The following is a 24,640-nucleotide window of genomic DNA, read 5'->3' as shown; positions in this document are numbered from 1 at the left end:
GGTTGCAAGTATCCTCTCACATTTTAAGGATCCTTAACCTTAAAGTTAATCCCATCAAAGACCTTAGTAAACCACATTAAAAAGATAAAAATCATCCCAACCCACATGACTAGACTCTTGGACAAAATGCTTGCAACAACTATAAACAGCATAACCACTTGCTGGAAGAAAAGAAAAGCGTGCATGTATCACGCTGTGGTGGAACACCATATGCCTTACACATAGACTTGAAGAATCACTTCCACAGGATCAGCATGCTATGGTCATTTTTAATAGGACATTAACCCCACCTGGGTTTATATTTTGTAAATGTTGCGGCCTTAATTGTTGTGCTCTCCAGCACTGTTGATCCCCTCCTCCTTCCCTCCCCTGCATCCACTTCCCGATACCCTTCCCACCCTCCTCCCCTGATTGGCCACCTCTTTTTCAGTGTTTCCGGCCTCCCTGGCCTGCTGAGTCCTCGACTGGTTACTTGGTGTGCAGCTTCCAGGTGACCACCGCGTTGCCTTGAGCCCCTCCTGGGTTTATATTTTGTAAATTCTGCGGCCATATTTGTTGCGCTCCCCAGCGCTGTTGATCCCCTCCTCCCTCCCTCCCCTGCATCCACTTTCTGATTCCCTTCCCTCCCGCCTCCCTGCCCGCCCTCCTCCCCCGATTGTCAACCTGTTTGGCCATTACTGAACCGCCTTGGGCAGCCCCTGTGGCTAAGGGCCCCTAGGCAAAGGGTGGCTCCAACTGAGGCGGCTCCTTACTGTGTCTGCAGGTGTCATTAGGGGAAGCCAGTTGCCAGCTGTCAACCAGCAGCGACTAGTAAGGTAGGAGTGGCCCGGGTTAGTAATTGAGCCTGCACTCTACCCTGACAACCCTGCCTCATAGCAGATACTCAGACTTAGGTGTGTTTTTCTAGATTTGTTCAAAAGTTGCATTGTGAAAGTTTGTAAAATTGTATTGTGAAAGCATTTAAAATTGCATTGGGAAAGTATTTAAGTATTTGTGAAACCTAGGCATTTTCCCCCTTATTCAGGACTCTCAGACTTAGGTGTGTTTTCCCAAATATCTAAACGACATTGTGAAAGTAGTGCCATTCTGTGATTTACCTCTTAGCAAAGAATTCATCTAATCAATCTTTCTACCAGCCTCTGCGCGCCTGTCGTCTTGTCCAATTGTCCACTTGTCCCCTCCCTCCCTGTCTCGTCTGCTTGCACCCTTCCCTGGTGTTCTCCCTGCTTCTATCCCCCGCTTACCCTCTCCCCTATCCCCACCTACTCTATGGTGCTCTCTGTCTCTCCTATCTTTTTAACTCCTTCTCTATTGACTATCCTGCTCTCCTCACTAAACCTGGTAGAAAGAAGTTTAAAAAGGATATCCTGGTCTCCAACACAGGCCTCCCTATTGCTGACACCTATACCAGTGCCTCCTCTAGGCAAACCCTCACCAACATCCTCTTTGTCATTCCCTCGCCTGACCTATGGACTCTTCATATGGTCTCTGTGCTTTCTCCTCTCTCTTCACCCATTAATGGTGGCGCCCGGTGGGAGGCCCTCCTGGCCTCTTTCCACTCCTCTAAGGTCATCATTAATGTTTACTTGAACGGAACCGTCTTGGTCCAAGGCCCCCAAGCCACTCTTCTCCTCTTTGATAGATGCTTCCCGCGCATCATCAATTTCCTTCCTTCTCCTGCTGTCCCCTCTCTTCCAGCCACGGCTTCCATGCCTCCCACTGCTGTCGCCTCTTTGGCTACCTTGCCCTTTTCTCCTTCCTCTTCTGCCCCCCCTCGTGCCTCTTCTACACCTCTGCAGGGCATACCTCTGATTCATACCCCTCCCCAGAAGTATTTCAAGGGTGGCAACCTTCTCCATATTGCCACTCTTAACTTTCGCTCTGCTGTCAAACACTTCTCTGACATCTGCTGCCTCCTGGGGGAACTTGACCTCGGTCTCACCGAGACATGGTTCACGGCCAGCTCTGTCACAAGCTTTGACACTCTCCTCCCTGATGGCTACAAGATCCTCTCTGCGCCGAGGTCCAACCATTCTGGAGTGGGTGAAGCCCTGATCTTCCCCGAGTTGACTCCTACTTCTATCATTTCTACGCAGGCCTACTCCTCTTTCGAATGCCTTGTCTGCAGACTCTCTCTCTCTCCTAGCCATTCACTTACTTTGGCTATTATCTATCGCCCACATGATCAGATCTCCTCCTTCCTCTCTGAATGGGCGGACCTCTCCTCTTCCCTCCTGGTCTCGACCACTCAACTCCTCCTTCTTGGAGACTTTAACATCCACCTGGATGCTTCTTGTCTTTCCTCTGGACTCTTTTGCTACCTCTGCGACTCTCTCTCACTCTCTATTCTCCCCTCTGGCCCGACTCACTCTGCAGGTCACACTCTGGATATTCCGATCTCTTCAGACCTTCCCCCTTTCTATCCCTCTCACCACTCCTCTCTCCTGGAGTGATAACATTCTCCTTTCCTCCCAGCTCACCCTCGCTACCCCTCAGGCCAAGCCAACTCCAGCACTGCAACCCACTTTCTCAGTCATCCGACCCATGAAGCGCATGTCACCTGAGGCTTTCGCTGCCACTTTCTCACCCCCTGCCCCTTTGGCTGACTCAGACCCTGACAAAGCCCTTTCCATGCTCCACTCTGCTATATCTGATGCTCTTCATGTTTTTGCCCCCGTCTTGAAGCCCCAAGCCAAGTGCAACTCCTGGTACGACTCAGACCTCGTCACCCTCAAACGCAAGTGCAGGGTGGCTGAGAGGAAATGGCATGCTTCTGGTAAATCCTCTGACAAATTGGCCTGCCGCCTGCTCCAAAGGCAATACCGGCTCTCTGTCCGCACCAAGAAGAGAGCTCACATCCAAGCCTGTGTCTCTGTGGCATCTAACAACTCGGCCGAACTAACTCTTTAAAATCTGCAAGGAACTGGCCAATCCTGCTGAAGTCTCTACCTCTCCTGTCCCTTCCCAGGCTCTCTGCATGGCTCTAGCTTCTCACTTCATCTGTAAAACTGTTACGCTCACCTGGTATCCACGGGGATGCCACCCAGCCCTGGTTGGATGATTTGCACTCTCGAACCCTCTCCCAGTCCCTTGGTAAGGCCTCTGGTTAAAGATGTGTCTTAATATTGTAGAAGGTGGAGTCTCCGTCCTGCTTCTCGTGGCTGGGGCGCGTAGATGTGGGGGCGCAATTTAGTCCAGGTAAAGTAGTCCCAGGCCTGCCACACCCAATAGACTAGACCGCATAGCTCAGTTCCTTGTAACTGAGCTATGTGTGTGCCTCCATGTTGGCTGAACCCCCACCCCCCGTAGAGTTAAATAGTCCCAAGTAAATAGTCCCAATCTAATGTTGGTCTTCATGATGGTTATGAACCTGGCGCCAAAGGAACCAGGACTGACTCCAAGAGAGTCTTGGATGAGGTTTTAAGGCCTTTGACCTGGCCCTAACTGGAAGGCTGACTTACCAGTGAGGGCCAGGGGCAAGAGTCATGACAAAAACTCAGGACATCCTGTCCTCTCTCTTCCTCTTCCTCTCCCTCTCCCTCTACTCCCTCTACTCCCTCTACTCCCTGCTCTTCCTCTGGCCCTTCTTCGGCCACCTCTCCTCCCTCCTTCTCGGCCTTTCCCCTGTTCTCCCCAGACAAGGTTTCTGACAGACTTGCTGTGTCGTGAAGAGTAATAGGGCCTCTGTCCCCAAGTTCCCCACAGAGAGGTAACAATATACTCTCTGTGCGAGCCTTGAAGCCACAGGTGTTGGTGTTGTTCAACAGGAACCATGCGCAACCGCAGACCCCAAGGCTGTGGGAAGGAAGCCAAGTATTAACACAAACAGTTACAGTATAAGTATGAAAACAGGCACACCCTAAATACCCAAAGATCTTACCTAAACCCGATAAGGGATTGGCTGGGATCAGGAGTGGTGGTGCAAGGGTGCGCGCAGACAGTCCCTGAAGCCTTGTAATGCTGGCTGTCAACCCCTGGATGTCTCGTGGCACTTGGTATGAAATGATGCTTGAGCGTGACTTTAACTGATGGGGCGAGGCAAAGGCAAATCCAATATGCAGTCCGAGGTTCGATTCCGAGTGTTCATGAAAGGCGAACAAAGCAAAAAGGAAGATCCAAAGGCAGTCCAAAATTCGTAATCCAAAGGTCAGTATTCCGTCTATCCGTGCCGAACAAGTAGTGGTGCCAAAGGTTGAATGAGGAAGCAGTCCGTGATCCGTGAGCCGAGGTTGAGTACCGTGAAACTTGAATCCTGAGACGAGACGCTGAACAGTGTTACGGGAAACAGCTGTTAATCAACAAGCCATTCGAATAACCCAGCTTTATGTTTGGCTGCCGATCACGTGAGCGGATGACAAGTCACGTGATCGGGAAAGTGTCCCGTAACCAGGAAGCGAACGCGGTCAGCGGCGTCTGCCTGCTCGCAACCTCCAAGGAAACTGCCAATGGAAGCGAGGAACGTAGTGAAGGCGGGCGCCACCCCGGCCTTGCAACAAGGACCGCCCATGCTTCCCTCGCACCACAGGTAACCTAGAACCCTAAACTAATTGTGACCTTGGAAGCTTAGCGCTATTACTGTTCGAGGAGGTATCGTGAGTGTGAGAGGTGATTTTACTCCTGGTATTGGGTTGTGTGACCTGTATGGAATTCCTCTCACGCATGACAGTTTCTATACAAGTCTGATCTATGAAGGTCTCGTGAAAACAGATACATCCCTGTTCCTCCAAAACCATCAAGGACCAAATTGACTCCCTGGCTCCTGCTTTGGCCGACTTCTGCAACCAGTCCTTCGCCACTGGAGTCTTCCCATCCCCCTTGAAGCACTCCCTTGTGCACCCTCTTGTTTTTTTGTTTCCAAATCTTTGTATTGAGTTTTGTACATACAAACTTAAACATGGAGCATATCTATACCTTTCTTGGAGCTTGCACGGAGTTAAGAAAAAGAAAACGAAAGAACCAGCAACATAAAGGAAAACTGAACTTCGGAACTTGAAATAACAGAAAATGTCTTTGGGGGAGGAGGTCGACTGAGGTGAGGGCAGGCAGTGAGAATTAGGGGGTCCACTTTCGTTAGGTCCGAGGGGAGTGTCACCACCCATGCTTGGGTGCAGCTTTGGACCGGGGTGAGACACAATTGGGCGAGGAAGACAGGGGAGTGGGGTGCTCAGTGTCTTAAGGTAAACGTTTAACCAATGTTATCCACTTCTTGGGCTGGCTCTTCAGTCTTGGTGCTCCATCCAGCACGGGAGGTTGTCTCGCCACCCCCAGGAATTGTCGCGTGTAGTCCATGAAAGGGGCCCACGTCTGGTTGAACGTAGGGATGTTTCCAAATCTGATGGCTGTCATTTTTTTCTGCCACCACTATTTCCCAGCACTTAGCCCACCACATTCGTGTGGTGGGGCCTTTGGGCTTTTTCCAGAGTCTGGCGATTGATATCTTTGCGGCCATTAGGAGGTGAGAGCATAAGTCCGCCATATGACCTGTTAGTGGGAATTGACCCTCCCCAGTCGATCCTAGGACGATTCCCGGGTCCCAAGGGATGGTGAGGCAAGTTATTGCTTTTATTTGCCTCAGGACCTCCTTCCAGAACTGCGTGGCTTTCGGGCAGGACCAGAGGAGATGAAATAGTGTGCCCCTGTCCAGGCAACCTCTACAGCACCGTGGGGGTATGGCTGGGTTGTATTTGTTCATGATCTCTGGGGTGCGGTACCATCTGTAGCACACTTTATATGCGCCGCCTTTATTCATCGTACATTTTGAGCTTTTGTGCACTCAGGTCCAGATATGGCTCCATTCCTCTGGCTCTGCCGATGTCTTCTTCCCACTTTAGCATGTAGGGCTCTTTTTTGGTCAGGTCCGTTCTGTCTAGTAGTTTGTAAAGCGTTGCTGTTTTTCCCTTCGGGGGGCTCGCAGTGAGTGTTCGTTCCAGGGATGTTAGTTCCCTGCTGCAGTGTTTCTTGGCGGGCCCACTAGACAGCCAGTGCCTGAGTTGCGTGTATCGGAAGCTCACTGTTTCTGGTACCTGGAATCTGGCTTTGCAGGCTTCGAGGTTCAACAGGGTGTTGTCCTCGAAGAAGTCGCCCATCGTTCTCAGTCTGCCTTCCTGCCATCTGGCGAAGTTGTTTGGGGCCATACCGGGTGAGAAGTCCGGGTTATCCCAGACAGGCGTAAGTGGATCTAAAGCGCTCCTGCACTTCCAAAGGCATGCTGCCTTTTTCCAGCATGTCACTGTGTTCATTGTCGCCGACAGTGGACCGGCGGCTCGAGAGTGGCCGCAGTCTTTCATGTGTGGTAGCCCCTCGATTGGACCTTTACACCAGTCTTCTTCTATTTTCAGCCATCTGGGCCGGTTAGTGGTTATTCTCCAAGTGAAGGCGTGGGAGAGCTGAGCTGCGAGGCAGTACCTAGCCAAGTCTGGGACCCCCAGGCCGCCGATCGCTGGTCCCCGGAGCATAATGCGCCTGGGTATACGCGCTTTCTTGCCTTCCCAGGCATATTTTAAGATGTCTCCCTGTAGTCTGTGTATCGCTGTCTTAGGTGGGGTTATAGGCAGGGCCAGGCAGCAGTAGAGTAGCCTCAGTATTAGATTCATCTTCAATGCCATGATATGGCCGAACCAAGAGATTTCTTGCTTGCGCCAGCGCACCAGATCGATCTACGTCTTTGAGCAGTGGGGGGGGAGGGGGGGAGTTTGCTTTGTATATTTTTCCGGGTGTGCCGGGGATCTGAACTCCCAGGTAGCTTATCTGTGATTAAACACAAGGGATTGGGTATGTTGCTTGCAGGGCCGCCTTGAGCATGTCCCGGATGTTGATTCCCATTGCTGAGAACTTTGCAGGATTTACCATAAACCCAGAAGCTTCTCTGAACTCCTTCAGCTCCTGCCACAGGGCTGCCATGGACTCTTCTGCGTGGGATAGCATTAGCAGTACTTTGTCTGCATATAGGGCCGACTTGTACAATTCGCCCTTGAGTTCAAGGCCATGGATGGCTGGGTTGCGGCGGATTCTGCTGGCGAACGGCTCCATGGAGAGCGCAAACACCAGTGGGGAGAACAGGAATCCCTGTCTGGTACGTTTCAGGTGGATATAAGGATGCTGATAATTTGCTAGCGCCCATTTTACAAAGTTAGGCCCGAATCCGTAGTGGCGAAGGGTCTCTCTTAAGTAGCCCCAGTCCAGCATGTCAAAGCCTTGTGCGCGTCCAAAGAAAGGTTAAAAAACCCTCTGCCGACCCGTCCTGCCCAGCTAACTATCGCCCAATCTCCATCACTCCTTCCCTGTTCAAACTCCTGGAAAAGCTGGCTATCTCCCCGCTCAATCTTCACACTGAATCTGTTGGTTGTCTTCATGATCATCAGTCTGGCTTCAAAGCTGCCAGAAGCACAGAAACTACTCTCCTGAACATCCATGAAGACCTGCTCTCCAACCTTGATTCCAACACTCCCTGCGTCCTCATCTTACTTGATCTCTCTTCTGTCTTTGACACGGTCAACCATGCCATCCTGCTCAACCGTCTCCATGAAAACCTGGGTATCACCGGTCAGTCCCTGGCGTGGCTGACTGCTTTCCTTTCTGATCAACCCTCCCTGGTCCAACTTGGGTCCTTCCTCTCCTCTATCTCTACCTAATGTGTTCCCCAGGGGTCTCACCTCTCTCCCTGGCTGTTCAACCAATATCTGGCACTTCTTGCCCACTGCATTACCGCTCTCTGCCCCAAATTCCAGTGCTATGCAGATGACACTCAGCTCATTTTCAGGCTACCTTCAGTCACCTCTTCTCCTTCACTCATCTCTGACTGTCTGCTATCCAGGATTGGTGTGCCGCCAATGATCTCTGCTTCAATGCCAGTAAGACTGAGATTCCCCTCATCGGAAAATACCTGCTCCCTCCTTTCCTGTCACTCTCTGGCCGGCTTCTCTTGGCCCTCTTCCTGCTCCCACCTGCAAGGCTAAAAATCTCAGGGTCATCTTCGACTCCACACTCTCCTCACATCTCTGACATCTTTAAGAAGTCACACTACCAGCTGCCCCTCCTCAGAGGTATTCTTCCTTTCCTCTCCTTCCCCCAGAAGCTCACTGTCTCCAGAGCTCTGGTTCGCTTTAGGCTGGACTATTGCAACAGCCTCTTTCTAAATCTGCCTGCTTCTACTCTCTGCCCTCTGCAACTCATTCAGAACAGGACTGCAAGACTTGTCCTTGGCCTCAAGCCCAAGGATCGTATTTCTCCAGGACTTAAATCTCTGCACTGGCTCCCAGTGGCTGCGAGGATTAAGTTCAAAACCCTCTGCATTGTCCACAAGGCCTTCTGGGACTTGGGGCCTCAATACCTTCAACTCTCTCTTCCTAAATATTTTCCTTCTCGAGCTCTTCGTTCATCCGCCTCCAACTCCCTCAGGGTCAGTCGCTTCTCCAAGCAACGAGTTGGTGGCAGATCTCCTTCTTTGGCTGGGGCCTCCCTCTGGAACAGCCGCCCTGAAAGTTGAGGAGAACCATCTCCGGTTCCGGAAGCACCTCAAAACCTTCCTCTTTGCTTCTGCTTTTTCTCCTCCTCTCCCCTGCTGAATTCCTGGCTGAAACTGAAACTGCACTGGTTACCTGGCCACCCTCTGATCTCTGACCCAGGTCACCTCCCCTGCTAGTTGCACACCTGCACTGCCTCCCTGGCAACCCCCACACCTGGTAACTGTTTTCTGTATCCTTACAGTCCCCCTACCAGCTCTTGACACTTGATGTCTGCACTTAGCCTTGCACTTGCCACCACCTGGCCGAATTTTTTATTTATTGTTTTATTTATTTTGTTTATCCCATGTACTGCACTGTCCCCTCCCCTTTCGCCCCCGCCCTTCTCCCCTTCCACCTTCACATGCACTTGCGTGATCTGATTTGACACCTGGCCTAGTAAGATCGCTGTCTCTGTCTTCCCTCTGTTCCCCCTCCCTTGCCTCGTCGCACCTTGAAACTCTTGTGTATAGGCGTGTTATAAATGCCATATCATATTAGGAAACTTCCTTAGGATCCCTCAATCAAAGAGAAACCCTATATTAGACGAAGTACGTGTAACACCTTCAGTTTCCTTATATAAGAGTTATAAATCATCCCCCCGCCCCAAGATGCAAATTCCACGAAGATCTCGGAATACCCCACACTACTAAATATATCCATTATCCCAAAACCAGATGACCACTCCAATAAGAATACCCCACTGACAAGACTGAGCCTGACACAACTTAAAGCAACATTCAAATTATTCCAGGGGATACACAGCTACAGCTACAGAAGGGTTCCATGTCATTTCATCGTGGGATGACATTTCGCTGGGTTTTTCTCTGCAGATTTTTTTTTTAAAAAAATATAGTTTTTATTAGCATTTTTTTTTACGGTTATTACAACAAACATGTCATTTCAAACCAATGCCATTCTCCAAAAAAGAAACATTCGAACAATAACCCTCCCCCACCCTCCCCTAGCCAGTGAACAGGTGTCGATGTCAAGCTTGTCTTGCAGGGACGCATTATGCATTTTTCGAGTTCGGACTATCAGATAGGTTGGTGCACACATAGTCTAGGGCTCATCCTAGCAGCACCCCCCCACCCCCCCGGGGGGGGGCGCATGCCTTATACAACGGGTACCTAGTAGGTCCTCCATTTCCACTGGGCTTCAAACCCAAACAGACCAGCAGTTGATGGGCTCACCCCTCACGTCGATCGCTCATACTTTTCGAAGAAGGGAAGCCAAAGTTCCTCAATGTTGGATCTGGATTCGTCCAGGACGTGGGTTAAAAATTCTAGGTCATATATTGTCCGCACCTTCGTTACCCATTCCCACTCATCAGGCATGTGCGGATTCCTCCACTTCTGGGCCAAGCAGCACCTGGCCGCTACGAGCATGACCTGCAACATGTGGCCCTCGGTGTCCTCCTGGTCGTCCCCCACCTCAATACCAAACATCAGCAACCAGGGACAGAGGGGCCTAGAGACACCATCACCCCCTTAACCCATGATAGGACCTCTTCCCAGTATGACTGCACCCTCGGGCAAGACCACCACATGTGCATGTAGTCCCCTTTTTCCTTTTTGCATTTCCAGCAGTGTGGGTCGTAGCCCGGACTCATCCTGGCTATCAACTGCAGGGCGTAGTGCCATCTGCGTAAAATCTTGAGGGCCTGGTGTCTGAACTGGGGGGGAGGTTGTTGAGCGATGGGCCCGGATACACATTTTAGTCCACCTTTTGTCATCTACTGCCTTGCCCAAATCTTTTCCCCATTGTACTCTTGCTGGCGGTGGGTCCCTGGGTATCGAAAGCAAGAGGAGTTTGTACAAACAAGATATGAACCCCTGGAGCCCTGTGTGGAGATGATCGTTTTCTCGAAGTCCGTGAGTTCCCTCCTGAGCGTGTACCCCCATGAGGGTTCAGAGAGGACTCCCTTCAATTGGAGATAGCGAAAAGGTGACAGCTTGCCCAACCCTAAGGCCTCCTCTAGGTCCAGGAGGGGCATGAAGGAGCAGGTGGCAAGCCCTAACCAGGCCCGCCTCATACCATCTCCGATACGCGGCCGGCTCCGAAACCTTGGATATGAATGGTGGCACCCAGATGCAACTCAGTGGGGAGGGCCAGGTCGTGAGCCACCCATAATAACCCCCCCTCCTTCCAGATAGACCACAGGACACCCAGTACTGGATGGTCTAAAACACGCCTGGGGATGTGCGCTCTGGGGACCCACAACCACTCATCGAGCGTGACTGTGGCAAGCAACCTGTTGTCCAGTGCTACCCACTGCTTTTGTGTCCCAGAGTTGAAGTGATCGACCAGAATCCTTAGTTGGGAGGCCCTATAATATGTATCGAAGCCCGGGAATCCCACCCCACCATCCTCCTTAGGTCTCGTTAGGACATCGTAGGAGATCCTATGTTTCCCCCCCCCCCAGAGGAACCCGAGTAGGGTGTGCTTCATGGACTGTAGGAACGCGGCCGGGACCTGGGTTGGGAGCATCTGGAAGAGGAACAGGAATTTGGGAAGTACCACCATCTTGATCAGGTCGAGTCATGCCATCCACGAGAACCCCGAGACCGCCCACCTCTCTATATCCCTCATGACCTCCGTCCACTAAGGGGTGAAATTACTCAGGAAGAGGTCCTTTGGGTCCGGTGTTATTCGGATTCTCAAGTGCCAGAATTCCTCTGTCTGCAATTGGAAGGGAAGGCCCTCCACATATTCCCTCTCGGTGTTTCCGGTAGTCGACCTCCCTTAAAAGCCACCGATTTACCAAGGTTGACCTTGTACCCCGAGAGGCTCCCGTAACGCTCCAGTGCCCGCAACATATGCGGGACCGTCAGTGTCGGTTTGGTAACATAGGGGAGAGCATCATCGGCGAACAGGCTGATCTTGTAGTGGGAGCCACCCATCTGCACTCCAGTGATAGCCTCATTGTTACGCACCGAGATCGCCCGAGGTTCCATGACAAGGGGGGATAGTGGACAACCTTGTACCACGTTCTAGGGGAAAGGCTTCTGATTCCATCCCGTTGACGGCCACCCTAGCCGTGGGGGCTGAATATAATGTGGCCATCCATCCCAACCATCTCTGGCCCATCCCTATTGCCGAGAGGACCTCCCCCATGAAGGTCCAACTCACCCGGTCAAAGGCCTTTTCTGCATCTAGGGACAGCAGGAGGAGCCCCTCATTCCGGGTTTGCCTTGAATGCAACACATGGAGGGTTTTGCGCATATTGTCCGAGGCCTGTCTGCTTAATATAAAGCCCGACTGGTCTGGATGGACCAGGAGGGGTAGGCATTTCTCCAGGCAAGTGGCAAGGATCCTGGCAAATATTTTAGCATCCAGGTTCAAGAGGGAGATGGGTCTATAGAAGCCGCGTTCTGTGGGGTCTTTCCCCGGTTTGGGGATTACCAAAATAAGGGCCTGTAGGAATGCGGGGGGGGGTCATCTCTTTATTACGAATGTGGTTGAACAATTTGGCTAAGGGTTCCGGGGGCCTTCCCTGCTTTAAGTCTCTTGATGGCTACCTCCACCTCCTCCACCGTTATGTCCCCCTCCAAGCCCTGCAGCTCGACCTCCGTTTAGCAGGGTGGCCGGTGTTCTTCCAGATAAGCCCGGATCTCCTCCAGCGATTCCCCGCTCCTGTTTAGTGTACAGGTCCCTATAGAAAGTTGCAAAGGAGCCCACTATCTCTGCCTTCCTGTTGAAAGCCCTACCCTCCCCATCTTTAATCGGTCCGACCCTCCTCTCCAGTCTACAACCCCTAGCTCTTCGCGCCAATAGGGTCCCCACCCTGTCCCCCTTTTCGTAGTACCTTTGTCGAGTGTATCTCAACATCTTGATCACCTCCCCGATGAGGACCGTCTGCAGAGCCTGATGTTTTTCATGCATTTCCGATAGGAGGGACTCCTTAACGACCCCTTCCTGAGTGAGTCTACCCCGCAGGCTCTCGAGTGCGGCCCATATCTTGGCCTCAATGAGCCCTCTCTCCCGTTTGCGCCTGGAGCCCTAGGCTATAAGGAGACCACGCAAGGTGGCCTTCTCCGCCTCCCACACTACTGCCATATCCATCTCCCCATCGTCATTTGTCTCAAAATATGCCTCCATTTCACCTCTGAGGAATTCCCTGAAGACCGGGTCCCGGAGGTGCGTGTCATTACACCTCCACCGAGCCGACCTGGGGGACAGGGGAAGCGACCAATCCGCCACCAGAAGTTCGGGATCAGACCACGTTATTGCCTCGACCCTCGGAGCTGTAGCCACCCCGCACCCTTCTTTGGAAGTCAAGAGGAAATCGATTCTGGTGTAGGTGTAGTGTGGAGGGGAAAAGAATGTATATCCCCCGGGCTCCGGGTGTGTCGTTCGCCAGACGTCCTCCCAGTAATGTTCCCTCAGCAGGGTCTGGAGCGTTAGATTGTCCTTGGTGATTCCTCTCGGTTCGGTTACCCGGGCCGTCCACCAGTCCAGCCTGGGGTCCAAAATGAGATTGAAGTCCCCCCCCAGTATCATAGCCCCTTCAGCCCATTCATCCATTACCCCCAGGATCTAGGTTAGAAAACCTATCTAGCCCGAGTTGGAAGCATAGAGGGTGGCCAGGGTTATGCGTTCTCCTTCATATGTACCCTTGAACCCCAGGAACCTCCCCCCCAAAGCCTCTCTTGGTCTCTGTGTTGGTAAGATGGAGTGTCTTACTCAAGAGAATCCCCACACCTTCCTTCTTCGAACTCCTGTGGGAGGCCCAGAAGTTGGCGCTGATGTCCTTCCCCCTGATGGGTGATTCCCTCCCCTGTCTGTAACGAGTTTCTTGGAGGAACAGCACCATCAACTGCTGTTTCCGGAACATGTTACTGGTCAGGGACCTCTTGTTTTGTGAATTGAGGCCCTTGACGTTCAGTGTGTCTATCTTGCCTTCAACCATTATCGTCTAGGTAGTCCGCCTCTAGATTCACTGCTATGTAATGCTTGCGTATGGTACATTGGAAAATACTGGATTCCTGTTCAAACTGGCTATTCTCCCCACCCCCCGTGGACCCCTCTAAACGTTACCATTTCGGTCTTGATATTGGATGTTCTCCCCCCTCCCCCCTGCTCCTTTCCCCCTCCCCCCGGTCTTGAGGCGTTCGTCTATGTCACCTGATCTTCTTCGGGGACGGTCAACGAACCACCAAGGACTCTACCCCAGCCCCGGGTAGTGTGAGCATATAGATAACCCATTCTCTATTAAACCAGAATGAACACGTGTGAACCTTCAAACAGAACGTATGGGACGTAACTCTGTTCCCGTGGTCCGCCGTGTCACTAGGCGCAGGCCCGGCATGGAGGTCCATCAAACCAATCAATCAACATTATAGAAAGTTACAGTCACTTCAGGTGATCCTCAGAGGCCGATGATGGGTGCCTAGTTTTTTGGAATTTGCGTGCCCCCTTAATCTTGGTCTTGCCGCTAGGTTGACCCAGTCCGTCGGGGCCCTGCGGTGGGTTCCTGGCCTCACCCCCCGCTCAGCCGGACGGGCCTGCCCGATCTCCCACCAAGTCATCAGTGGCCCGCACAATGTCCTCCTCCATCACCAGGTGGTGTCTTTCCCCCGACCACTCGAATGCCAGGTAGAAGGGGTCACCCCAGTGGTACCTGACCCCCTTACCCTGCAACCATCTGGTTAGGGCCCCGCATTTCTTTCTCATTGCGATGGTGAGAGCCGAAAGGTCCTGGTAGATTGCCACCTTAGAGTCTCCGTATTGGATATCACCAAAGTTCCTCACCTTCTACCGGATCCTGGCTTTGTCTCTATAGTAGTGTAGTCGAGCCAACACCGACCTCGGGCCCCTGCCACCACTGCCGGCTCGATGCACCCTATCAAATTTGATCTCGATGTCGGCCTCCTCCCCCATGACGATTCTTAGGATTTCGTGGACCTTGCCCTCCAGTGCCTGCGGGCTCTCCCCTTCGGATTCCACAAGGCCAAAGATGCGCAAGTTGTTCCTCCTCTCCCTGTTGTCCACCTTGAACCATAGTTCCTCCTCCCTACGGTGTACCTCCTGAAATCTGGCCTCAATTTGCGTCTCCAGGATCGCCGTGGAGAGCTGATTGTTCTCGACTCCCTCCACGCGATCCTCCAGGGTGGTGACCTTGGTGGTAAGGTCTGCCAACTTGGCACCCATGTCGGTTCGAATCCCACGTATCTCCTCCAAAATCATCTGGATGTTATTTTGGATGGCCCCCAGGTCGGGAGGCGGCACCGATGGAGACCCGGTGGCCATTTTGTCCCCTCCAGCCGCAAACTGATACTTGGAGAGGGCCTCCTTCCAACTCATGGGGTGTTGGTTGCGGCTGAATGTATGTGGAGGGACGCCGGTTGGGGGGCGCCTATGGTTGTGCCCGCCGAACGATGCGAGGGGGTCAATGCCAGTGGAGCGGCGGCCTATACACGAAGTCCTGGCCCGAGGGCCTCTCACCTGGCGTGTGTCTTCTCCAGTACCCTCTCCAGCGTCCCCAGCCAGGTTCGGTGTGGGCATGCCCCCCCCGACGGCCCAGGCTAGGAAGTTCTGGCATGCAGTTGGGTGGGCCAGATATACCCCGTAGGTGGGTGGGGTGTCAGGGTGAAGCAGTGCTCTTATGGCACCACTGGTGTCTTCGTTCAATGTCGAGCGCGGCCTCGCGCCAGTTCCACGCCACCTCGGCCCCTCTGGGGACAGGGTACCAGGGGTCCCGGGGTCCGACAGAGCCCCCGAGGTCCCTCACCTCTGGCCTCTCCTCGCTCCAAGTAGGCGCTCGCTCCGTAGGTGTCTCCGCTCCTGTACTCTGCTGTGGCCTCAGCGAGCCCCGGTGCACAACGCCCGCATGCTGTTCAGGACCGCGGGGGGAGGAGCCGCGGGGACCCCGGACGGTCAAATTCAGTTTGTGGGCATCGTAGAAGCTCCTGGTTTGGAACCCCTGGATGGGCAGGGGTTCACACGGCTTTTTCTGCGATGCTTGCGAGAGATGGGCTCCTTCTTCCTGCTAAACTCCACCAAGTTCCCGGGGCTGGGTGCGGAGCTGTCGGGTCAGGTGGCCATCTTGCCTGCGCCCCCTGGTGACCTCTTCTCTGCAGATATTTTAATGAAAAAACTAATGGAATGTTTATTTTTTTATTTTTCGGGTGTCTCCCTCTCAACCCCCACCCCCTTTAATATTTTTACTATTCCCGAACACCCACACCCCATAACTATATTTTTCTAACCCCCCTAAAATAATTAGATTTGTTTTTTGTTAAAACATCCGCGGAGAAAAGCCCAGCGAAATTTCATCCTGTAATGAAAGGACGTCATTCCCACAGAAGATGCCTTACCCCTGTCCATCTATCCACCCACCCCCCTTTTTCGTCTCCCCTTCTCTTTTTCCCCCCTTCTCTTTTTCCACCATGGTTACTCAGGGATTTAAGTGGGCTGGGGCTAGTCAGGGCACAGCCCCTGCAAATTCTGTCTGAGTGTCAAATACCTGATCACTGCAGCGTTGACTCCGTGATGACTTGGCAGAGGTGATGGATCGCCTTGCTCCCAGGCTTGGTTCTGTAGTTAGAGTAGCAGCAACCTCCTTCCACCCTGAGATTATAGTACTCAGAAATGGTTGGATGCCGTCTCCCCACACCACAGACTCGCCTTCCAGTATTTCCATGGCGTGAAGATAGCGCAAGCACTGGACTGGACGGTGTATGGACTCTGGTAGGTACTGTGAGGGGTCAGAAATGTGAGGTGGACATTAGAAAATAGCCATTTTATTCAATCATAGGTTTCAATAAACATATCCTGATGAGGATTTCCCTGCCTAACAAATCAAAGAAAACAGTAAAAGAGAATATCTGACCCTCACACTTGTACACAAAATACACAATGAAATATATGGCAATTCACAATAACAACAATTCCATTTGTAATATATTCACAGTCTCGCTTTGTAACCTGGATGAACTCCCCTTCGCCAGGTTTTAAATTGGATTCAGTTCCAATGTTCAACAAAAAGAAACAAGTAAATCCGGGTTTGTAACAAAGTTCCACTTCAGTTCTTTGCACCTTCAACTTGTCAAAAGAAAGTTTCAATAATCCAATGTCCAACAAAAGAAAGATTCCTCTTCTTCCTTGTATGGATATATTAATCAACCAAATAGCATCAATGATATTCTTTGTCAGGATGATTTGCCACAACTTATACGGATTATTTGCCACAACTTATAAGATTCAAAGAAATACATCTTCTGGCAGTTAGCTTTTCTCAGCTCTCTTTTTAGCACCATAAATCACAGTTTGTATCTTTGTCAGGGTAATTTCACAGCACTTCAACTTTCACCTGGTTCACTCTCACACCAGGTCTGCTTCCTCAAAAATTCACCATTTGGGTCTACTCGCCTGCCCGATGGCTTTCCAAAACCACTGTTGCTTCTGATGTTATACATCTACTGACGACAACCAAAAGTTCACAACAGCTTCAGCAGTTTGTAGTCTTATAACTTTCAACACTTTGCAGAACCGACAAGATTCACATAAGTGCTCTTTAACACATTCATGTAAGCAAGGCACTCTTCTTCTGAACATTCACCTTCCAGAAGGGCAGCTTCTTTGCCACTCTTGTTTTTCTGGCACACTAGTAACCAAATACCCTTAAGGATGTGATTTTGCCTTTCCTCCTTTTGGCTTTGGCAATGTGAGTTTTTATACCAGCTTCAATTTCATGGAACAATCACAATTAACAAGCTTCACCCCTTTAAAACGTTGCATTCGCCCCTTCTCTTCTTGTTAGCCCCATTAGCTTAGTGGCATGCCTTGTTGTGTTCTCTTTTGGCTCCAGCCAATGCTTACATACCTCTTTGCTTTGGGCAATGCTTGCACCACTCTTGGCATTGGGCAATGTGTGTTGGTTCCCTGGAACTAACAAATTAAAGTTCAGTCACGTATGTTCAAACCTACAATGTCTTCTACTGCTTTAAAAGTGATTCTTCAATTAATCTTCACTTTAAGGCACACGCGATAAGTATTTCAGCTGCTTTTTTCACTTTAAAGGATAGTTCCGGGACTTTTTTTTATTGTCCCTACGGTTCGGCCATGTGTTTTTAAGCATAACTCGGTAGATCGTAGAAAACTTTCCTATGGACCATACCCGACTTTTCGTCCATTAACGCACTCGAAATCAGCCGCCATTTTCTGATAATCCTATCATTTCCCCCCATCGCCCTGGCTCACCTGCTTTTGCGGCACTAAATCAAATCCCCCGCCCCTGAGCCTGACATCAGCAGACGCGTACCGCCCATTTCCCAACGCCAAAGCACGTTTCGTGTCAACAATCGCTGCGCCTCAGCTAATGAAGTGTCGCCATGGAAATGGCAGGACGCCTCTTTCCTCAATAAGTATAAACACACCGTTTCACAACACACAGCAGCAGATTTTCGATTCCATTACTCTCTCTGTGTTACTTTGAGTATTCTGTGACTCGTTTCTGTGCTCTGGTCAGCTACCTTTGCCGCTTCTAGGCCTTGTGAACACCTGTACCATCTCTGTAAATTATTTTACTTTCTTTACCACACAATGGCTACAATAATGCCGTATATGTACGAGCCCGAGTACACCGAGCAAGAACTACTGGAAAGGCAAGCACGCGAAAACGATGGGGATTCGGACGGCAGTTGGGAGGACCAGTCAACGGATGAAGAGCCTGGACCATGTCGCATGGACGGCCTCTCCACCTGGTGCACGTGCAATCGGTGCGAGCTAATGCCAACTGAGGAGGAGAACTGCTGCTGCCGTGAAAATTCCGGGTGCTTGGCCTACATTTCGGAAGGCGAGCCAAGTCCGCAATGCATCACCGAGCTGCCAGAGTTCAGGGAAGCCTGCCTCTCACGGACCGTGTTGAGGATGATGATGGTGCTTATGCACGAACTTCGCGGCACTGTTCGTCCGCGTAATCCGAGTAACGAGTAAGTATACTCTGGTTTTGATGTCAGTGATGCCACTACTATGTCATGGTCGTCTCCCACATATAAAATTACATCTACATATCATTCGAATGCATGTAAATTGGTTCCATATTGTGCATTTTCTAGATAGAATTTTTTTCAAAGCAGAATGACATTTTTTACCTGAATCGACAGTGATAAGAAAGTTTTGTCATTTTAATACGGTTTGCATCTTTCATTTTCACAGGTGGTACAGGCTGGTGGCCTATCGTTGCTTCACTTGGTGGCTTCACGGGAGGCTCGGACACCGCGTTCGGAGAGTAATACCTGCCTGTGCGGTACTTGCCATTAGACAACATTTCCCCAGCGACAGTGGACAATACCGCGGATTTTCCCTGGATGTGCTGCAACCAGAACTTTACAATGTGTAATGTTTATTATTTATGTTCAATTGAAATTAAGATCTAAAATAAAACCCAACATATATTTTAACAATGGTTGTTTTGATTTTTTAAATGAATCTAGTGTGTCTCCATTGAATAGTCTTCCTGTGCCTTGTCTTGTCACACCACATGTCTCCGGCCAGCATCCTCCCTCACGCTGGCCGCCCACCTTCAATCCACATAACCGTTGAACCCATATGCAGCAGATATACATATGTTATTTTGCGGGTTGGCATCAAGCCTCCCGGCCTTGCCTCCTCCCCCAAAAATACTTACCAGACCACTTTGTTCAAGCGTTGGCAATAAAAGGAAGGCCGTTGGATTTTATTGATACAAAACATGGTTATAGGTAAATAATCAATATGGTTGATCATAATAAATCATCCTTTTGGGCCCCGGGTACAGAGATGACCCCCTCTGGCCCTGCCGCCTTGCCACCACAGGCCAGCCTGCTGCTGACTAACTGCCTAGGCATCCAGGGTCTCCAGGGTGAACTGCACCCATTTATTCTCCTGGGAGGGTGAGGTATTTATAAACTCACCCCCCTGCCTTCCATGTACTAGATCCTGCAACCTGCCTCTTACATGCAGTTAGATGGCCTCTCCTTGTCTGCACGACCAGCGCCCTAATCCACACCCCCCCCGCCCTATCAAAGGCAATTCGCACCGGGGTACTTGCGCTGCCAAGTGGAGCAGTCAGGGAGCGATAAAGGCCAAGAGGTGCCAAAGACCATGTACACTTCAAAGTGGTCTATAGAGCAAGGGTTGTTGTTCCCATGTCTACCTCCAGACCCCGTGTCTCCTGCCAAGCATCCCCCCTCACGCTGGACGCCCCCCTGCAATCCACATAAGTGTGTCTCCATTCACAAGTCTTCCTGTGTCTTGTCTGCACGACCACCGCCCCAATCCACCCCCCGCCCTATCAAAGGCAGTTCGCACCGGGGTACTTGTGCTGGCAAGTGGAGCTGTCAGGGAGCGATAAAGGCCAAGAGGTGCCAAAGACCATGTACACTTCAAAGTGGTCTATAGAGCATGGGTTGTTGTTCCCAAGTCTACTTCCAGACCCCGTGTCTCCTGCCAAGCATCCCCCCTCACGCTGGACGGCCCCCTGCAATCCACATAAGTGTGTCTCCATTCACGAGTCTTCCTGTGTCTTGTCTGCACGACCACTGCCCCAATCCACCCCCCGCCCTATCAAAGGCAGTTCGCACCGGGGTACTTGCGCTGCCAAGTGGAGCTGTCAGGGAGCGATAAAGGCCAAGAGGTGCCAAAGACCATGTACACTTCAAAGTGGTCTATAGAGCATGGGTTGTTGTTCCCATGTCTACCTCCAGACCCCGTGTCTCCTGCCAAGCATCCCCCCTCACGCTGGACGGCCCCCTGCAAACCGCATAATGCCACGACATATACACGTCATTCATTCACAAACACACCCGTTTCGAATTCTTTATAACCCACTTCATATTTCTAATGAGAACTTCTTTGCGCTTTGCTAGTCAACCCGTGAAGGTGCTGGTTATCTGCTCTTCGTCTCTGTGAACTTCCGTGACCACTTCGAGGAAACTCGTCAGTTTGCAACCTGTGAACTGCTCCCTGTTCTACGACAAGAAACTACTCTGATCCCTGCATCTAACTGTTTGTTCGTCAAGGTAAGGCCATGTACCATAATCATTTTGCGTCCAATTTCTTTTCGTTCAAGACAGTACATGCAAGGAACTAGTCACATGTTCTGAGTTTACATTGGTATTCATAGAGAATTGTTGATCTTTACTTTTCAGAACTTTCCACAATGCCTGCCTGTTCCATTGGCGGTTGCCCTTCGAAGACCCATAATAAATCTGAAGGTACTATAATGCATGTTTTCCCTAAGACAATAGATCAGATAAGAGAATGGGTCCGATATTGCGGATATCCACCGTCTGAGCTTGAAAGTAGAGTCCTAGAAGTCTTTGCGGACAAGAGGGGTGATCGATACCGCATCTGCAGCAGGCACTTTAGCTCAGACATGTACTCCACATCATTGCTAATAAAGAAGAACACACCGCGAGCGAGGCGAAAATTGCTCTCAACCGCTATTCCCACTCTATTCATCCACATCCCTCCACTGGTGAGTCAAGTTTACGTATTTATCTCTCGGCCTTGCGGTAGTGTGTAGCATTAGCTAACAATAATTTCCCCATTTATGTATCCACTCAATATGAAGGCGGAAGATTCTCCATCCGTGTCGTTATTGCAGTCATCAGCCACTTCAAGCGCCTATCGGGTAATCTTACTTGGCTATTCTGCCACTGACTTGTTTTAGGCATGTAAATCAATAGTTTTAATTTATCGTGTAATTATTTTACCTAATGGTACACCCTTGTACTCGTCCTCTAGTCTTTGTTTTCAGTTATAATTATTGTTATCCAAAATAATGCAAGTACTGTCTTTCAGGGAGATGCTGAGGAGTCCAACGTATTGACGACAACCGTTGATGTCACTCAGATGCTCGAGGTACGTTTCCGGACAGTTCCATCGATGGAGATCATCAGATCTTGCATTCTTGTAGCGCGATTGTTACACACAATGTTTCTTTCATTTTTAGCCATTGATATGTCCTTCTGTCGTCGCCCTCCTATGTGTCTTCTTTTTTCAATATTGTGTTCATTACTAATGAAAGTCCTATGTTTCAGGGAGTCGATGGAGCATTAGTCCAAGAAGAAGGGGGAGCATGCAGTTACGGGTCGGCGCAACAGCTTGCAGAAGTGTGCACCGCAGTTACATCGTCCCTTGATGTTCTTATGCATTTCGAGGTATGGATACTGACAGTTCGATCAAGCAAAATCATATGACCTGATTACATCCGCTATACTTCCTTCTTTATTAACGCAAGTACTATGTTTCAGGGAGATGACGGAGCTTCTTCTACAAGAACATCACCCCTAGTAGTTGATGCAGATCTATGGGTGGTGACACTTCCAACGATCGAGCAAATCGAATCATATTTACATATCCATTATTTATTTTAGACAACTGATCATTTGTGCAGGTCCATTTAGATGAGCCGTTGACGCCTGCACAAAGTTTATGTTCTTTTTAACAAAATAGAAAACCATACTAATGCAATTACTGTGTTTCAGGGAGTTACTGAAGCATCATCTTCAATAATATCATCAATGGAAGTCTATGAGGAGCCCGAGGTATGGATCTTGACAGTTCCATCTAACTAGATCAACAATGCGTGAATAATTGTCGTTTGAATGTTCTACACAAAGCGTTCATTCGTGTTTTGCTATTGAGATGTACGTGGGTATTGGTCCCCAAGTACATTTTGTGTTTTCGATATTATTATACATACTAATGAAAGTTCTATGTTTCAGGGAGTCGATGGAGCGTCAGTGCGTGATGGATGTGCTTATCATGAAAATATAGTCGTTGCAGCGCAAGAGGAAGTGGAGACATGCACACACGAGTCGGAGCAACAGCGTCCTGATGTTGAAGTTCGAGGCAAGAAAGTTTCAAAGAAAAGAAAGCAAAAGAAGGTTAGTGTCCTGGTCACTATATTATGTTGTTTTTCACTGTTAATAGTTCAATACTGTAAGTTGTGTTTAAACTGAACATCCCTTTTCCAATCTGTCCTCTAGTTGCGAGTGGGTGTACGAACTAGATCTACACAGACAGTGAAGCGAACGAGAGATGTTGCTTGTCAAACCTTTTGGCAGGGACTTGAGACTGGAGATGCATCGTGCCAATGGGAAGAATATGAAGTGATTGACAACGGAGCTATACCACCACCAGCCATTGATAGTGAATGTCCTCCTGGTAGTTCGGATGCAGTCGGAGATCAATTCACAGAATCCACACCCGCAAAAACTAAGACCGCGAGAAAGTTGAAGAAATTGTTTTATTCACCCATCGCCGGAGAAGGAACAGATGTTGCAATGGAAGAGAATGAAGTGGACGACAATGAAACACCATCAATATCACTGAACATAGCGGAAGACGATATCAGAGATTCTACCTTTCATGTGAGTGACATGTCCTCAACGTTACAGGCCGAACCAGCTGGGATGCAGAGTGACAGTATAAGGAAAGAGGCCAAATTCATTGTATTCAATAGTTGTTTGATTGATATTATTATTCGGATGAAATGTGGGCATTCGGTTGATGGGGAAGTATGTGGGGAGCCATTGATTAATGTGATTCGTGCAATTCGAGGCACTAACCTTAAAATACATGCCACCTGTACAAAATATCATCCTTTCTCATGGTCTGCACAACCCATGCTGGGGCAACTGCCAGCAGGCAATCTACTTTGTGCAGCGGCTGCACTTTTTAGTGGTTCAAGTTTTAAAAAGTTAGAGTCTTTCTTTCAGTTTGTGGGAATCCATTTCATTGCGAAAACTCAGTTCTAGAAATACCAAACCGATTATCTATTTCCAGCCATTAGCGAAGCTTGGAGAATGGAAAAAATGTCTATTGATAGTACATTCGCGGGCAAACGGTTCAGGCTAGCCGGTGATGGACAGTGCGACAGCCCAGGATTTTCAGCCAAGTACTGCACCTACCACTTTCAGGACATGGAAAGTAAGAAAATTGTGAGTTCGGTGGTCGTGCAGGTGTCACAAAGTACATCCTCAGTGGCCATGGAGAAAGTTGGCTTTGTAGCATCATTGCAAGAACTACAATCGTGGGGAATGGTGATTGACCTGATAGCCACGGACAGACACGTTTCAATTGCCAAGACAATGAGAGAAGAGTACAAAAATATAAATCACCAATTTGACGTTTGGCATCTTGCAAAAACAATCAATAAAAAAATGTCGGCTGCAGGTAAAAAAAAAGATATGCAAGGTATTTCACAGTGGTCCAAGTCAATCAGCAACCATCTTTGGTGGAGCTCAAAAACATGTGGAGGGTCGTTGGAAATTCTACTGGAAAAATGGCGGTCAGTAATGCTACACTGTAGCAACGTTCACCGCTGGAACACAAACCAACATTTCCACAATTGTGAACATGGCCATTTGTCCACAGAGGAGGCACGGAAGAAGAAGTGGTTGATTCCTTCATCACCCACTCACAAAGCCATTGAAAAGATTGTATTTGATAAAACTATAACAAGAGATTTGAGGGGACTCACGGAATTCTGCCACACAGGAGATTTGGAGGTGTTCCACAATATGTGCCTAAAGTACAGGCCAAAACGATTGCATTTTGGCATGGAGGGCATGATAAATCGGACTCTTCTAGTGGTCTTGGCACATAACCATAATGTTGGCCGTCAACAAAGTAGGACGACCGGAACTTCGCTACAATAAGGCCTTCACTAAAAGAAGTAAACAATGGATTATCAAACCAGTGTTTGAGGATATGCAATATGACTTTATTGAGAGACTTATTGTTGATGTCCTAGATAGGCACATACATGGAGTTGTGAACAAACCTGTGCAGGGGACAACTGCATTACCACCCAACATTGCCTCTGTTCCATGTCCACCTAAAGAAGAGCTCATTGAGAAATACACATCACGGTTTAAATGATTGTAATTTGATTGTCTGTTCTCTCGAGTCTCCTCATGTCGCAGGCCCATTGAATATGTGTATCTATGTAATGTGTAAATAAAAGTGATTGCTCAGTATACATGCAATGCGTCTCTCCACCGTTGCCCCTCCCTTCACCGTGCAGTTGTGCGAACCACCCGGGTGTCACCTGTGACTTTGCTCTGGAGTCTCCTCATGTTGCAGGCCCATTGAATATGTGTAACTATGTATTGTGTAAATAAAAGTGATTGATCAATGTACAT

Source organism: Ambystoma mexicanum, chromosome 4p (assembly GCF_040938575.1).
Source record: "Ambystoma mexicanum isolate Mex_15411 chromosome 4p, UKY_AmexF1_1, whole genome shotgun sequence".
NCBI classification, from domain to species: Eukaryota; Metazoa; Chordata; class Amphibia; order Caudata; family Ambystomatidae; genus Ambystoma; species Ambystoma mexicanum.
Note: the sequence above shows the minus strand (reverse complement) of the source record.